Source organism: Octopus bimaculoides, chromosome 4 (assembly GCF_001194135.2).
Source record: "Octopus bimaculoides isolate UCB-OBI-ISO-001 chromosome 4, ASM119413v2, whole genome shotgun sequence".
Classification (NCBI taxonomy): Eukaryota; Metazoa; Mollusca; class Cephalopoda; order Octopoda; family Octopodidae; genus Octopus; species Octopus bimaculoides.
Genome location: NC_068984.1, coordinates 123,346,219 through 123,363,546, shown reverse-complemented (window position 1 = coordinate 123,363,546; position 17,328 = coordinate 123,346,219).

Sequence of the window (17,328 nt, the reverse complement as noted above, 5' to 3'; positions counted from 1 at the left end):
ACACAACTGGAACCCTAAGTAAGGCATCTGTAAAATTTGAATGAAATTGGTTGCGTAGTTCTCGAGTTTTAGGGATTCACACAGACAGACAGACAGACAGACAGACAGACACACATTCTCATTTTTATATATATATAGATGATTATATTCTCTGAGTAGTGACATGCATACGTATATACGTGCGTGTATGTGTGTCTGTGTGTGTGTGTATGTGTATGTGTGTGTCTAAGTACGTGCGTAGATGCGCATTATACATGTACTCTTTTACTTGTTTCAGTCATTTGACTGCAGCCATGCTGGAGCACCGCCTTTAGTCGAGCACATCGACCCCAGGATTTATTCTTTGGATGCCTAGTACTTATTCTATCGGTCTCTTTTGCCGAACCTATAAGTTACAAGGATGTAAACACACCAGAATCAGTTGTCAGACACAGACACAAAAATACACACACACACGCATATATACGACGGGCTTCCTTCAGTTTCCGTCTACAAAATCCACTCACAAGGATTTGGTCGGCCCGAGGCTATAGTAGGAGACACTTGCCCAAGATGCCACGCAGTGGGACTGAACCCGGAACTATGTGGTTGATAAACAAGGTACTTACCACACAGCCACTCATATATATATATATATATGTATATATATATATATATATACAACAGGCTTCTTCCAGTTTCCGTCTACCAAATCCACTCCTAAGGCTTTAGTCGGCCCGAGGCTATAGAAAAAGACACTCACCCAAGGTGCGACGCAGTGGGACTGAACTGGGAACCATGTGGTTGGTAAGCAAACTTCTTACCACACAGCCATGCCTGTGCCTATAAATATGTGTATGTGTGTGTGTATGTATGTACGTATGTATGTATGTATTATGTATACAAGACTGCAGAACACATGCATCTCATTGGTTAAATGCATCATTAAAGTGTGAAATATTTTATAATTCATCAAAATCCTCAGAGAAGGATTGGTAACTTTCAGATCAGAATCAATAATAGGTAAGGGGAAGTGGTCAATGAATTATCTAAATAATTATGAAATGCTGAATACTTGAGGATAAGAAGAGGTAAAATAAGATAATATAATAATGTGAATGTGAGATGTAGCTGAATAATATTAAGTGTTTGAGATACCTATTTGAGAATTACTTGTGAGAGGGAAAATATCTTCGAAGCTTAATAGTTATGTGTGTGTGTGTGTGTGTGTGTGTGTGTGTGTGTGTGTGTGTGTGTGTGTGTGTGTGTGTGTATGTTTAAGAGAAATTATCAAAACGAGAAACTGAATAATATGAGGATTAAATAAATAAAAGATTAATGTTTGATTAAATAAATAAAAGATTAATGTTTGATTAAATAAATAAAAGATTAATTTATGATTAAATACACAGTTAAATAACTAAATGGATAAATGAATAAATAAATAAGTTAAGAAATAGATTAAGTAAATAGATCGATTGTTGAGTAAATGGTTAGTTGCATAATTACATATTGGTTAATGCTTAATAATTGATTAATTATTGATTAATAAATGATACGGGGAAGGTGATGGATATGTGAAGACAACACACGATAGAGTTGGGAAAACGACAGGGGATAAACTAATGGAACTTGAGGAGGCTGAGATGATCAGTGAGTAGTCGGGCCTTTGAGATGAAAATATATGGAGTTACATTGTGTTGCATGATACAGAGTTAATGCCCAAAATATTATGTAATATAGAATCAAAGTTGAAGATTTGTAGACTGAACTTCATACTTAACCTTAAATTTCATTGCCCACATACTCGTTTAGCATACTGGATTGGTTCAAACAACCATGCATTATTGAATCTAAATACGCTGGTGCTTACCAGCGAAGCTTTTAAGCCCTTATTGTAGGATTGTATCGTTGCACTTCGCAAAAATGGGGATGAGTCCATTCCAGCGACTCCACCGAAGCAACCAGTTTCCTGCGTTGGTCATCATTTTTGTTCGTGCTTTGCGCTTTAACTATGAGTATAGGCATAAGCATGGCTGTGTGATTAAAAAGTTCACTTTACAACCATGTGTTTCTGAGTTTTGTTCCACTGTACTGCACCATACTGCACCATGGGCAAGTATTTTTCGCTATATCCCCGAGCCGACTAATGCTTTTTAACAAAATTTGGTAGACGGAAACTGTGAGAAAACCCATTGCATATGTATGTATGTATGTATGTATTATGTATGTATGTATGCTTGCATGCATGTATGTATGTAATGTATATGCGCGTGTGTGTGTGTGTGTGTGTGTGTGTGTGTGTATCTGTGTTGTGTCTGTCCCCCACCACCGTTTGACATATGGTGTTGGTTTGTTTATGTCCTCGTAACTTAGCAGTTCTACAATAGTGACCAATAGTATAAGTACCAGACTTCAAAAATAAGAACCGGATTCGATTCATTCGTCTAAAATCTTCAAAGTGGTGGAACAAGTACAAAAAAAAATATTAAAATAATAAAATAAAATTTTATAAAATATGAATTCTGAATGCTGCTGCAATGAAAATTTGTAACATCATGTAACATCATGCCACATCATGTAACATCATGTAACATCATGAAACACCGTATATCTTTCTCTTGTCTTCCGGATACTCACTAATCACATCCACCTCCAACGCGTGTTCACTCGATATAATATATCCATATCATATATCACTACTTTGTCACGTATTGTCTTGATATGTCCTACTTTATCCCTGTTTTGTTTATCGATCGATTATTAATCATTAGCCAATAATTTAATAATGCAACTAAGTATTTGCTCGACTATCGATTATTTCGTTTAAATTATTTACTGTTGAATTTATACGTTTAGTGATTTATTATTTAATCATCTTTTCGATCAATAATTTATTTAATTACTACCACTTTACTAATTTTTAATAAACACCCAATCAAAAGGATATAGTCTCTAAGTCATTCCCCTCTCACATGTATCTCCTACACATAAGTACCCCACCCGCCAAAATGATATGCATACTGCAACCGCTTTCATATCACCTCGTACTGATATTTGTTTTATTTAACCATATCTCACCTCGCTTTGTTTTATATTTTATATTCACTTTTCTTGATTTATTGGTCACTTTCACTTATCTCACTGTGATTGTCGTATGTGAGATATTCCTCTCTCTCTCTTAAAAGAGTTTTTGCTGAAACAATAATTCACACGTTAATAATGAGAGACCGTGTTTAACCAACTGGTTAAACATGCTATTCCGATATCTTGTATACACATCAGCTGTTTTGTTCCACTATAGCTGTTGTAAGTAAACTCGAAAAGGGGGAGGGGGAGAAAGAGGAGGAGAAGAAAGGGGGGAGAAAGAGGAGGAGAAGAAGGGGGGAGAAAGAGGAGGAGAAGAAGAGGGATGAAGAGAAGGAGGAGGAGACAAATAAGGAAAGGGAGAAGGAGGAGGAGGAGAAGAAGAAGAAGAAGAAGAAACATGGTATACATAACTCTGTGTGTGTTTGTGTTTGTGTGTGTGTGTGTGTGTGTATGTGTGTGATTGCGTGCGCACGTATGTGTGTGTGTGTGTGTGTCCGTGAAGAGAGACGGAGAAGAGCCCACTGGTGAATGAGATAGCAGAAAACAAGCCTCCTGTAGACTGCACCGTATTGACGACCAACGAAGGAGATGGATTCAAGGCGTTGGAGGATATAATGTTAATGACTGTATCTATCACCTTTGAGATGTTGGAAATGAGAGAACAATGGGTGAAAGTTGGCGAGCTGAAAAAAGTTGCTTTTTCATAAAGTATGAAATCATGGGGAAAATATTATGGCGCGGATGGGAGTTCTGTGAAACCTGGCTTGAGAATAAAGGAAGGGACACTGTGAGAGTTGATGGACTTGCTTGTTGAAAATAACATTAGGTGCTTTTACATTTGGCGTGTATTTTTATGTGGTTGTGAACTTCGTTGTGTGGAGGCGCAATGGCCCAGTGGTTAGGGCAGCGGACTCCCGGTCATAGGATCGCGGTTTCGATTCCCAGATCGGGCGTTGTGAGTGTTTATTGAGCGAAAACACCTAAAGCTCCACGAGGCTCCGGCAGGGGATGGTGGTGAACCCTGCCGTACTCTTCCACCACAACTTTCTCTCACTCTTACTTCCTGTTTCTGTTGTGCCTGTAATTCAAAGGGTCAGCCTTGTCACACTCTGTGTCACGCTGAATATCCCCGAGAACTACGTTAAGGGTACACATGTCTGTGGAGTGTCCAGCCACTTGCACGTTAATTTCACGAGCAGGCTGTTCTGTTGATCGGATCAACTGGAACCCTCGACGTCGTAAGCGACGGAGTGCCAACAACGAACTTAGTTGAGTGGAGCAAGAAAATCTTACAGTTTTACTTGGTCTGTGCAAGCAGCGACAGAGTTGTTAGAGTGCCGAACAGAATGCTTCGTAGTATTTGTTCTTACTCTCTGCTCTCTGAACTCAAATCCTACCTGGGTCAGTTTTGACTTTCATCCTTTCGAGGGCGATATAAAAGTTTCCATCCAAGGCGGTGTTGTCGGATTCGTTTGGACGCCGGACCAGATGCGATAGTTATTCCAGAATTTTAGGAGGGTTTTTTTTGCGTTCTGAGTTCAAATCCCGCCATGGTCGATGTGGGTGGTAGACTTAATCGATCGACCGATGTAACACCGCCACCTGTTACCGTGGGTAACTTTAATGGAGTCTACTCTATTGCAAAGATTCGAACAAGATTTATACTTTGCCTTTGCTCTGACCAGTCTCAGATTCTCTATAAGGGGCCATTGGCACTGTCTTTCCTCTTAACTGGTCCTCCGTCGGGTACGACGACAAGAGTTTCAATTGATCCGATCAACGGAACAGCATGCTCGCGAAATTAACGTGGAAGTGGCAGAGCACTCCACAGACACGTATATCTTTAACGTAGCTCTCAGGGAAATTTAGGGTAACACAGAATGTGACAAGGTTGGTCCTTTGAATTACAGGTACAACTCATTTTTGCCAGTTCAGTGGACTGGAGCAACATGATATAAAGTGTCTTGCTCAAGGACACCACATGCCACCGGGAATCGAACTCACGACCTCACGATAGTGAGCTGAATATCCATAACCACTAAGTCACGCACTTCCACTCCTCTTAATCAAAAAAAGTACGAGATTAGTACCAAGTGAACAGTAAATGTTGGGGGTATTGCTCCGCAACAGAGGTAAATAGGTAGAAACGATTTTGCTTGTTGGGGAGGGGAATTTTTAATGTGTTCTAGGCCGTGTTCTTTGCTTGCACTGCTGCAATACAGCTACAAATGAACCCTTTAGAGGATTCGGATTTGTTTTGGCTGTGTGCGAGATCTGGATCGTCCTGTTTAAGCGGATGGCATTCATCACCTGCTTAGCTGTCTCCGATTGCCAAAGCTTATGCACGTATACTATCTAGGGTTAGTTAGCGTAGACCTGACGAAAGCCAGTCAGCTGCTCTACTGCTACAAGGTTCAGGCGGTAGTGAGCGTTGCAGTGTATGTGAATGTGTTGTAGGTAATCATGCTAAAGTGATCGTACAAGTAATAGGTGCAAAGACGGTTGATGATTTTGGCAGAGGCTGGTTTGGACGTGGGAAAGAGATTAAGGGTGTTAGAAATTCCTATACGTCGATCAGCGATGCACGAAAGAGATGGAACTAATTGTTGTTGAGAGTTGAGGATTGCAAAAGGTTATTTCTGCAGCATTGATGTGGAACGAGTACAAAAGCCAATGAGAGGTATAAACTTTGAAGTCACCGTGGACGACGTCTTCAGAACAGAGTAATTCAAAATACACGTCAGTGATACTAGAAAAGATATGGTTAAAACGTTGTTGGTCACTTGTGAATTTCGGGCAGCATTAGAGAGGCAGTAGATGCATTTGGAGAAGTGGGGAGGGGGTAAACCTTTAAGCAGAATTACTGGAAGTTGTTTCTAATATCCCAGGAAAGAAAGGTGAGTGGCGGAGACAGCAGAATGGATAAAGGCACAGAGACTACTTTTCAGGTTTTATTTTGCCAGAGTTTTAGCGATGCAAAATTTTGCTCTTGGATGTTTTATTTCGTTTTGTTTTGTTTTTTATTCTTTTGTTATTTTTTTCAACTGTATTTATATGTCGTTAAAATATCCGTTTTATATTTTGCGCACTGGGTAAATTTACAAATTATTCCCAAATACATTGAAAATATAAATGTTTTTAAGTGACCCCGAAACATTTCAAACTGTCCAGGCCTTTTATTTTTCACTAAGATCGATCTCTGCAGAGCTTCGATTTTCATTATGCTCTCTTCTTTTTGATGTATAATATCCATAATGGACAGCACTGTTCTAGAAGTTTTCGGACAAAGGCAAAGTACAAATAAATTATATTACATTATCTTGAATGGAATATTCTGACTAACCAAGAATACATTTTCTTTTTTTGGAAATATCAATTGTGTTTATAACGCAAACATTTAAATCTAATTTTCCATCAATAATGACTCCTGGATGTTATTTGAAGGCCTCGGGGTTTGCCAAATGGAAGAAAGAAAATTGGTTTCTCTTATACTATCTCCTTTACCAAACTGGAGTTGTTCGAATTTATTCTCATTTAGTTTCGTATTGTTCTTGCCAAACCATCTGATAATAGCTTCAATGGTATTGAAGTAGGGGTTCGTTGGCTTCGATTTGTGTATTTGTTTCTTTTTCGCAGATTCAGATCAAAGAATATTACTTTATTTTGATAAGCCTCATATTCCAGTTGATTTATACAAAAGATTAAAAGAATAGGGGCCTTTACGGTTTTACAGGGAACAACACACGTATTTTGCCGACTAACAACCTCCTTCACATATGACAACTGCATTCTATCGGCCAGGAAGTGATTTTATCCAAATAATTGCAGTTCTTGTCGAAGGCGCGTGGTCTAGTGGTTAGGATGTTACATTCACTGATCGCAAGGACTTCGTTTCGATTTCCGGACCGGGCAGTGTGTTGTGTTCTTTCCTTATCGATCCAACGAGATGAAAGGCAAAGCTTACCTCGACAGGATTTGAACTCAGAACGTTGCGAACCACAAGAAAGCAATTTTTCAACGCTCTATTAATTCTGATATAGATATATATATATATATATATATATATATATATATATATATATATATATATATATATATATATATATATATATATTGGAATGAATTACGATGATTAACTTACCAAGTGTGTTAATAGAAGAGAGTTGAAGAGATTAACAACAAAAACACGAGATACAATAGCTTTTCTTAAAAATTATGGGTACCGTTTGTTTGCATTCAAATGTGTCTTGACTGCGGAGAAGATATAAAGTTCACAGAAGATATAAATCGTGAGTGGATACCTATAGAGGTGGGTGATGAGGGCTTAAAACAATTATCATTGCAAACAAACAAATTTCTTTCTTCCGAAGCAAAGTATCTCTTTTGTAAGTCGTTGACCTCACGTATTATTGGACGCATGAAATGTTGAGTATGAAAGTTCTCACATTATTATGTAAATTGGCATCAAAGGCTATAGCGAGCTGGAAGAATTACTGTTGTGACATATGCGCAAAGCATTATTCATATTCAAATTCAAATTGGAATCAGTAGTGATAATCCCACTGTTGAAATTGATAAGAATGCATTTGTCATGTGCAGGCCATTTAGTTAAAACTCTGTGCGCTTTTAGAGGTCTTGAGGGCGGTTCTAGGAAGTGTTTTTTGGCTGTAGTAGATTATAGAACTGTAGAATGTGCTACAAGATTGTTTTTCTTTTTTTACTTTACCAGAAACAACAGTTGGAAACAATCTCTGAGGTCATACAACGCCATTAATCATGTTGGTTTTCAGCATCTGATGGTGAGCCATACTCTACATTTCGTTGATCCACTTACTCATGCAACTACAAACCTTGTTGACTCGCTGTGCAGTTGGGCAAAGAGACAAATTAAACAAGACATTGGTGCACACAATTAGATTCTAATCTAACAGAGTTTATGCAGCACTGGTCCTTTCCAAATGATGGATATGAACAAGTACTCAAATATATTAGAACTGCTTATTAGATTTTTAGTTCCAGTATATTAGTCGCTTCCTTTTTGAAATGGAAGACTGCACTGAACAAGTATTTTTTTCTCTTTCTGCATTTACTGGGGGCGGGTTATATGAAACAACAATACCAGTTGTATTTGAAATTCAAAAATAACTGCAGTACTTACCGCACAACGACAGTCATGAGAATACAAACTGGATGAGTCATTGAGTCATCAGAATCACAAAGCACGAATAGATTCATATTTTTGTATCCGGAAAGCACTCTTACTCGAGCGACTTTAGTCTCGTACTAAATGAACAATTGTTTCATTTTATAATTCGTACTAATTGAAACTTGGCTTTGTTCAACACGCACACATACCCACGCACGCACACGTGTATTTGTGTGTGCGTGTGTTCGTGCATATATTATGTACACACGCACACTCGCACATACACAAACACACACATATCCTGCCAAGTGTCTTTTACTGTTGGATAGATTCAAATTTTGTGAGCGACGCTAGTAAACACAAACTGTTTAAAAACATGTCGAATGAACTGTACCAGTAATTCCAAGATTCAGCCTTGACACGCACACTGTCTATCACTCTGATTCTATCTCAACATAACTTATCAATTTCAACAGTGGGATTATCACCACTGATTTCAATTTCAATTTGAATATGAATAATGCTTTGCGCATATGTCACAACAGTAATTCTTCCAGCTCGCTATACCCTCTGATGCCAATTTACATAAAAATGTGAGAACTTTCATACTCAACATTTCATACGTCCAATAATACGTGAGGTCAACGACTTACAAAAGAGATACTTTGCTTCGGAAGAAAGAAATTTGTTTGTTTGCAATGATAATTGTTTTAAGCCCTCATCACCCACCTCTATAGGTATCCACTCACGATTTATATCTTCTGTGAACTTTATATCTTTACAGGGAAATTTATTGCAGGAAAATTTATTACAGGGAAATTTATTTAGTAGGCAGTTTAGTCGATGGAGCAGAATTGAATAGTCATAGCTGAAATCGACGGAGATACACGTGCTTACTTTCTATCATTATATTTATAATTTATATAATATATACTATATATAGTAATACATATTAAATGTTATATATTTTATGTGGGAGAGTATGTGTGGTAGGAGTTTGTTAGGCGGCGAACTGGCATAATCGTTAGCAAGCTCTCTGTGGTTTTCGTCACTGTTTACAACTTCGTTCCAATTGTTTTCAAATTTGATATATGGAATAAGCTTTGTATACCAATAATGAAAATGAAATTCATTTTTCCTATAGATCCATAATTAAAAGTAATTAGCCTTTAAAATTTGCAAAATTTGTGTATTTTAGCGAAACAGAACGGTGTGGGATACACCGTTCCGTGGTTGACTCCTATTTTTGTTAATTTGTGTGGAGAAGGAGATATGAGAAAGATAATTTATTTTATAAAATCCTAGAGTGTATTGCAAACTCTCGTTCTTGAATTTTTTAAACTAATAAATATGTTTTAAACAATGTTTTGACTGTTATTTCTAGCAACTCCTGTTGGCTTGTTCGTAGCTTTTAAATATTTAATTTGCTCGCGAAAGTTTTAATGTTAACTTTACTCGTGTATATTTTAATGTTTTCACTGTTATTTCAAGCAACTGCTGTTGATTTGTTTACTGTAGCTAGTCTAATGTTTTGACATGTAATTGATTTGCTCCCTCCTCACAAAATTAATGGCCTTATACCAAAATGAGAACAAATTATGCATGTCAGTGTGTATATTAACTGATATATGTATGAATGTTAGTGCATATATATATATATATATATATATATATATATATATATATAGTGAGAGTTTATACAAAAACAAAAGACGAAGACAGGTGGTGTAGACAACAAACAGATGTATTAGTTTAACGCTCAGGAAGTGAGAAAGTATTTTACGTTTCGAGCCTACGCTCTTCGACAGAAAGGAACACAGAAATAAACACGGATAGAAAACAGAAAAGTTTTAGTGGCTATCGATCTATCATGGCGAATGCCGGACAGAGGGGTCACACAGGAGAGCTAGGAAGAAGGGGAGATAATATAGCGGAAGGCTCGGAGAATGGTGCATTGGAGAAATAAGGTGGTGGGGTGGTAGGTGAAGGGAAGGGAAAACGGGTGATGGTGGGGTGGGTGCATGGGGGAGAGAGCAGATGCACGGTCCACGGAACATGCTCTGGCAAGGGCGGTGTGGATAGTGGTGAGGGGATATCCACGTAGGATGAAGTGGCGAACCATGAGTTAAGAGTGAGTCTCAAAGTCGTGGTTGTCACTACAGACCCTGCGTAGACGGAGGATTTGGGAATAGGGGATGAAGAGCGTGGTGTGTTTAGGATAGATGGAGGAGGTATGAGTGTGAGTCTGTGTGTTTGTAGTGGATAGAGGTGGTGAGAGTGGAGTGAGGAATGCTGACCGAAATGTCGAGAAAGGCGACTGAGGTGTTGGAAATAGTGCAGGAGAAGTGGAAGGTAGAATGGAAAGATTTGACAAAAGAGAGGAAGGAGTCTAAAAGTTCGTGGGAGAGTGAGGTCGCACCGATACAGTCGTCAATATAGCGACCGTATAGTTCAGGAGTGGGACCAGTGAAACTTCAGAATATTTGGGCCTCAACGTAACCAACGGACAGGTTCGCATAGTTGGGGCCTATTCTCGTTCCCATATATTTGTGTGTGTGTGTGTGTACACACACACACACACACACACACACACATATATATATAGTTGAAATTTACAGAAAAATAAAAAACGAAGACAGGTGTATAATCAACAAACAGGTGTATTAGTTTAACGCTCGGGAAGGTAAGAAAGTTTTTTACGTTTTGAGCCTACGCTCTTCAACAGAAAGGAACACGATAAAATAAACAAAGAGAGAATAAAAAAAACTTTTGGAGCTAGCGATAGTTGAAACAAGATTAGAGATCTATACAAATCAGAATTTTATATACAAAAGATGGAGGTGGAAATGGCACAGAAGTAAGTCTAAGACACTTCAGTTTAAGAGGGAATATAATAAAATTGATTTTTAAAATCATATAAAAAATCATATAAAATTATATAAAAATCATATAAAATCATTTTTAAAAAACTCATATAAAATCATATAAAAAATCATATAAAATCATATAAAAAATCATATAAAATCATATAAAAATCATATAAATATTACCGGTTTCGATGAATCTCATCTTATCAAATATGAGTAAAAATTTATTAAAATTTGAAGCAAACAAATGAGATTCATCGAAACCAATAATATTTTCCTTATATAATTTTTAAAATCATTTTTATTAAATTCCCTCTTAAATTGAAATGTCTTAGACTTACTTCTGTGCTATTTCCACCTCCATCTTTTGTGTGTGTGTGTGTGTGTGTGTGTGTGTGTGTGTGTGTGTGTGTGTGTGTGTGTGTGTGTGTGTGTGTGTGTTATGTATGTATATACATATATATTGGAAGATAAGGAAGCATGAATTACCAAATCAACTTCATTAGTTTACAGATGTTTCTTTTATAAGAAGCAGTGCCATCAGAGTTGAGTGCTTGTGCATCGTCACATAGATTGCCAGCAGCCTTCAAAATTAAGTCGATATTTATTTTGGAATGCATTTAAATCTGAAACATATGTATATGGAGTTCTAACAACAAGTCATTAGTATTACTACGCCTTAACAAAACCATATGTGTGTATGTGTATACACATATTTACGTGTGTGTATATAGCACACACACATATAGATATATATACTTATACATATGTCTGTGTAAATATATGTATATCTATTTATATATATATATATATATATATATATATATATAATACAAATGATATATGAGCATATGCATGTATACATACATATATGTACATACCTACATCTACATGTATATATAGATGCATATCCGGGTACAGGACGTCAAAAAACGTGGACAAAAAAGGAACGGGAACATAAACAAAGCACAAAAAACGTACTTTGTTTTACGGACAACAGAATGAACACATAGGAAAACAGACAAGCCACATATGGAACTTTTTCTTCATAAGCTGCTTCTATTCTAAAATGCACACATACACACAAACATAAAAAACGAAATATGGACTCAGTGAAGCTCCGTAAAAATACACATAGCGAATATACAGTATAGAAATATTCGATTCTCAGACCTTAAGTTTTCTCTTGAATTAGTGAGACGAAATAATCATTAATGGCCGAATTCAAATATTCAGAACGCCTGTCTGCTGGTAAAGTCGTACATTTTATCAATTCTTTACTGAGTATTTTTCATAAAACGCAAAGACGTGAACAAGAATAGAGGCTTGAGATATGTTTCTGCTGTTTTGTCTTCATCATGTCAAACATGTTCTTTTAGACAAAATTCAAAAATGTATTTCAACAGAATTTAATAGAATTACTAGCACGTGTTTTTATTGTTGTTATTTTTCTTTTTTCTTCCGCCTACTGATTCCACAATAACTAAATCAATATGTAAAAATGTCCCTGATTCAGAAACTTAAATGTTCATATTAAAATTAATGTATTTTTAATTAATATTGTATGAAACAGTACGTCATAACCTTCAGATTTTAATGCGAAATTTATTTTTATATACAATATAAATGACATTAAAAGGGAATAATAATAAATAATAAAATACTCAGATTATTTATTATACAATGACGCAATATTTTCGCAAATGTGACAATTACGGTTGAATCTTTTATCTTAGATGCACTTCTAACTCTTTATTCTTCGGCATGCCTCGCTTTGTACTTCTGTTACAAATCATTATTTTTCACACAAAGGCGGTTCGACTAAGTAAGAATTTGGCTTCAGATTATTTTTTGAATAACAAAGCAAACCAGTTACTGAAATATGTGTAATGTAAACTATCTGAATAGATGTATTGTTGTCGGATAAATTCGTTCGTTTCTTTTTACGCTTTCTGTTGTTGCTTTTTTTTTTCTTTCGACTTGATATTCCATCGTCATGTTTGAAAAAAGAGGCAAAATTTATTCAAATTTCAAAAGCGATAAACAAAACTTGTAGAGGAAGAATAAAACTACTAAAAGACATAAAACGCTACGATAAAAATAATTCTTCGCGTCAATTCGAATAAAAACTGACACTCCGTCGGTTGCGATGACGAGGGTTTCGGTTGATCCGATCAACAGAGCAGCATGCCCGCGAAATTAACGTGCAAGTGGTTGAGCACTCCACAGACACGCATGCCCTTAACATAGTTCACGGGGAGATTCATCATGACACAGAATGTGACAAAGCTGGCCCTTTGAATTGTAGATGCTATTCATTTTTACTAGCTGGGTGGACAGGAGCAACGTGAAATAAAGTGTCTTGCTCAAGAACACAACCTTATGATCGTAAGCTGAATAGCCCTAACCCCTAAATCATGCGCCTCCGCGGCAGGTCAAATAATATTGGAAAGGATTAACATGGCGGTGGGGACGAACGAATTTATCTGATAACCCAATATAATTAGCTGATAGAATCGTTAGAGTGTGGAAGAAATGATTTGCAGGGTTTCTTCCAGTTCATTATACGTTCTGAGATCAAATCCTACAGTCAAGAGCTTTGCTCCTAACTGCCCTTAAACTGATTTAAGCATGACTCCAATATTTACCTCTATCTTTCTCAATGCATAGAAAGGCTTGATTGATTAAAATTTGAATTAATTTATAGGTGCAGGAGTGGCTGTGTGGTAAGTAGCTTGCTAACCAACCACATGGTCCCGGGTTCTGTCCCACTGCGTGGCACCTTGGGTAAGTGTCTTCTACTATAGCCCCGGGCCGACCAAAGCCTTGTGAGTGGATTTGTAGACGGAAACTGAAAGAAGCCCGTCGTATATATGTATATATATATATGTGTGTGTGTGTGTGTGTGTGTGTGTGTATTTGTGTGTCTGTGTTTGTCCCCCTTAGCATTGCTTGACAACCGATGCTGGTGTGTTTATGTCCCCGTCACTTAGCGGTTCGGCAAAAGAGAGCGATAGAATAAGTACTAGGCTTACAAAGAATAAGTCCCGGGGTCGATTTCCTCGACTAAAGGCGGTGCTCCAGCATGGCCGCAGTCAAATGACTGAAACAAGTAAAAGAGTAAAGAGTTATAATATATGCGTAAGTTTTTATAATGAAAATAAATGCTACTTCTTCCAAAACAAAATTCTAAACATACAATTCATCCTAGCAATAAAGAGAACGTTTTCCTTTTTTCGACATTATCAATACCTCAAAATATATTTAAATTCGTCCGTTAAGAACTGTGTATCTGAGAAATAGAACAAGACAAGCTGTAAGTTCAAATACAGAGACACTACAACCATGCGACCAGATTTAGTAGCATGTACTATGACTTCGACAATTGTTTTTGGGCGCTGATGTAATCGCGAGTGGACTTAGATGCTCTTTTGATTTTGTCAACCTTTATTCAGTGAAAATCCAGGACGTGACAGCAGGAGGCAGAGTGGGTGGCACCAGTACCCGGCTGGTTCTCATTTAAATCTAAATAGACTAGAGCAACGATAAATTAAGTGCCTTGCTCAAGGACACAACACGCCCCTCAGTCTAGGAACTGAACCCACGATCTTATGATCGTATACCGAAAACCTAAACCACAAGGCCACATGTTTTCACAGGAAGATCAGAAGTATATCATACGTAAATGTATGAAGAAAAATGACTGAAATAGGGTTGTATCTGTTAAAGTATAATGAAATTGTCTGGTGTTCATGTTAATTTGTAAGAAGCGGTCTATTATGCTGGTTATTATTTTCCTTCTCTGTTAAGGGAGTATCAAGCAAGCTAAAATATAGGAAACTTCCTTGAACTGGACTATTTACTAAATACAACAATGCCACCAAGAACCATTTAGTTTGTTGTACAGTGCACCTATTCTAAAAAAGAAACCACAGCTGCCAGTGCTCTCAAACCGTATTCAGAATCACACAATCAAGATTTTGTTTACTTGTGTCAGAAAATCAATACTGAAAGACACCAAAACAGCAACATTATATTCACTTTTTTAATGGATGAAACTACAGATGTTTCTCACACTAAACTGTCTTCTATATGCATATGCTTTATGTTTTATAATGAAATCAAAGAGCATTTCATTGAAACGTGTGATGTATGGTCTACAAGAGGTGACGAACTTGAAGGAAAGGCCCTGGCTGTTTGGAAATAAATGCCTCATTAATAAAAAGCAAAAGGTGTCAGAGATGCTAACAAAAGAGAATCTTCATAAAAATGCTTGATATGCTCACTGTCATAAACACTGCTCGAACCTTGTGCTTGGAGAAAGTGCAGACTGAACTCACCATTTCGTCTCATTCATTAAAATAGTTTCATCTCATTCATTAAAATAGTAGAAAATTATAGTTTCGTTTCAATATCAAATAAGTGGTACGCTTCGTTTGTAACCTCGCTACAAGATCACCCTGATTGTACACGCACCAAAAATCTCAAGACGCGAGGCAAAATCAAAGAAGAGGTTTGTGGACGCATTCTACCCACCTCTACTGTTGTTGCTCAACGCAAGGTTGGCTTTGTTGGTCATCAATTTCGGGTTGAACACTATTCCATATCAGATGCTATACTTTGGAAACTTTCGCAACCAAAAAATGGATATAGAACATTCAACTACATTGATTTTATCGGCAGAGATACACAACATAAAAGCTAATGAAAACGTAAATTCCTTGCACGGTGATGAAACACAAGTGGGTTGCAATCGCTAGAAAGAAACAACAGAATGTAACGCTAACAAGATGTAGATACGGAGGTATCAGAGAAAAAAATCATGGTCAGTGCAGATCGAGGAAATCACTAGCGAGGTTCAAGGAAAGCTCTATGTCTGTAACAACAGATCAACCGTCGCAGAGTTTGAAGGAGTCCTACGGTGTGAAAGTATCATACGGTTCTAGATACACTTGTGCTAGAAATTAAGGATAGATTTAAATGAAAGAATAAAGATTAGGCCAGTAATTCCTGAAGATTCCCTGTGGCCTAATTGAGTCAACAAGGTGAAAGGAAATGGCGACTCGGTAACATCTAGTAAAGTTCAAGATCTAAATATTTTCTACAAACTCTGTGGATCGTAGAGAAGTTGAGAAACTGTTGATAGGATTAACCCTTTAGCGTTTAAAATGGCCATATCCGGCCTAAATATCTACCTATTTTGTGCTTAAACTGTCAAAATCTTACACGTACCCTACAATGTAATTCTAAAAACATACAATCACATCATTACAATATCATAGTTACAAGATAATGCATGATTAATTCAAAACAATGCAAACCAAACTGTATTAAATCTGAAAGCCAAATGGTTAAGGATATTTCATTCATTTTGGTCACTGCCAAAAACTAATCTGAAATTCACTTTCAGATGTATCTAGAAAAACTATGTTAATTTTGTCTTCCTAGTTAATAATAAGCAGCTTAAATTTTATGCAACACCTCCAGTAACAACAGCAACTATGGAACACTCTCTTCAGAGCTCGAGTTAGATAAATATATACTGCAGAGCCTGTGTGGAGAAGAGAAACTCTCTGTTTTCGTACTATTATGCATTGAGAAAGACAGAGAAAGACATTCATTTTGATAATGGAGAAGTGATAAACATTTTCAAGCAATGGCCAACAGGAGAATATTACCATGATTTATTAAATTATATTAGCTTCCTCTTTTTTCAGTATGCTTTACATTATAGATTGTTCAAAATTCAATTCTTGCTTTTGTATTTTCCTGATAACGGTGGATATTTTTTGTTCTGTTGTTACTTAAAAGTTATGGCCATCATATTAAATAGTTCATTGTATGTTTTTATAAATGTTTTATTTATAGTTTCATATCGTTCCATATTCAAATGTATATTCAGCAGAATACTGAAATTTATATGAAAAGAAAGATAAAATTCAATATAAGCAAAACTGAATAATAATTGCAAATAAACTCTAATATTTCAACAATTTCATATCTTCTGAAAATCTTGCAATAAAAAGAAAACATTTACAAATTTGCATTTATTTTCTTTTATAAGGTGTGTGTGTTTGTGTGTGTGTGTGTGTGTGTGCAGAAGGTAGAAAAGTAACACACGAGTTGATGTGTATAAGGAAAATAAGACAAGGTAGAAAATGCTAAATTAATTTTATAAAATTATTTTAGCATTTTGTACCTTGTCTTATTTTCCTTATATATATATATATATATATATATATATAT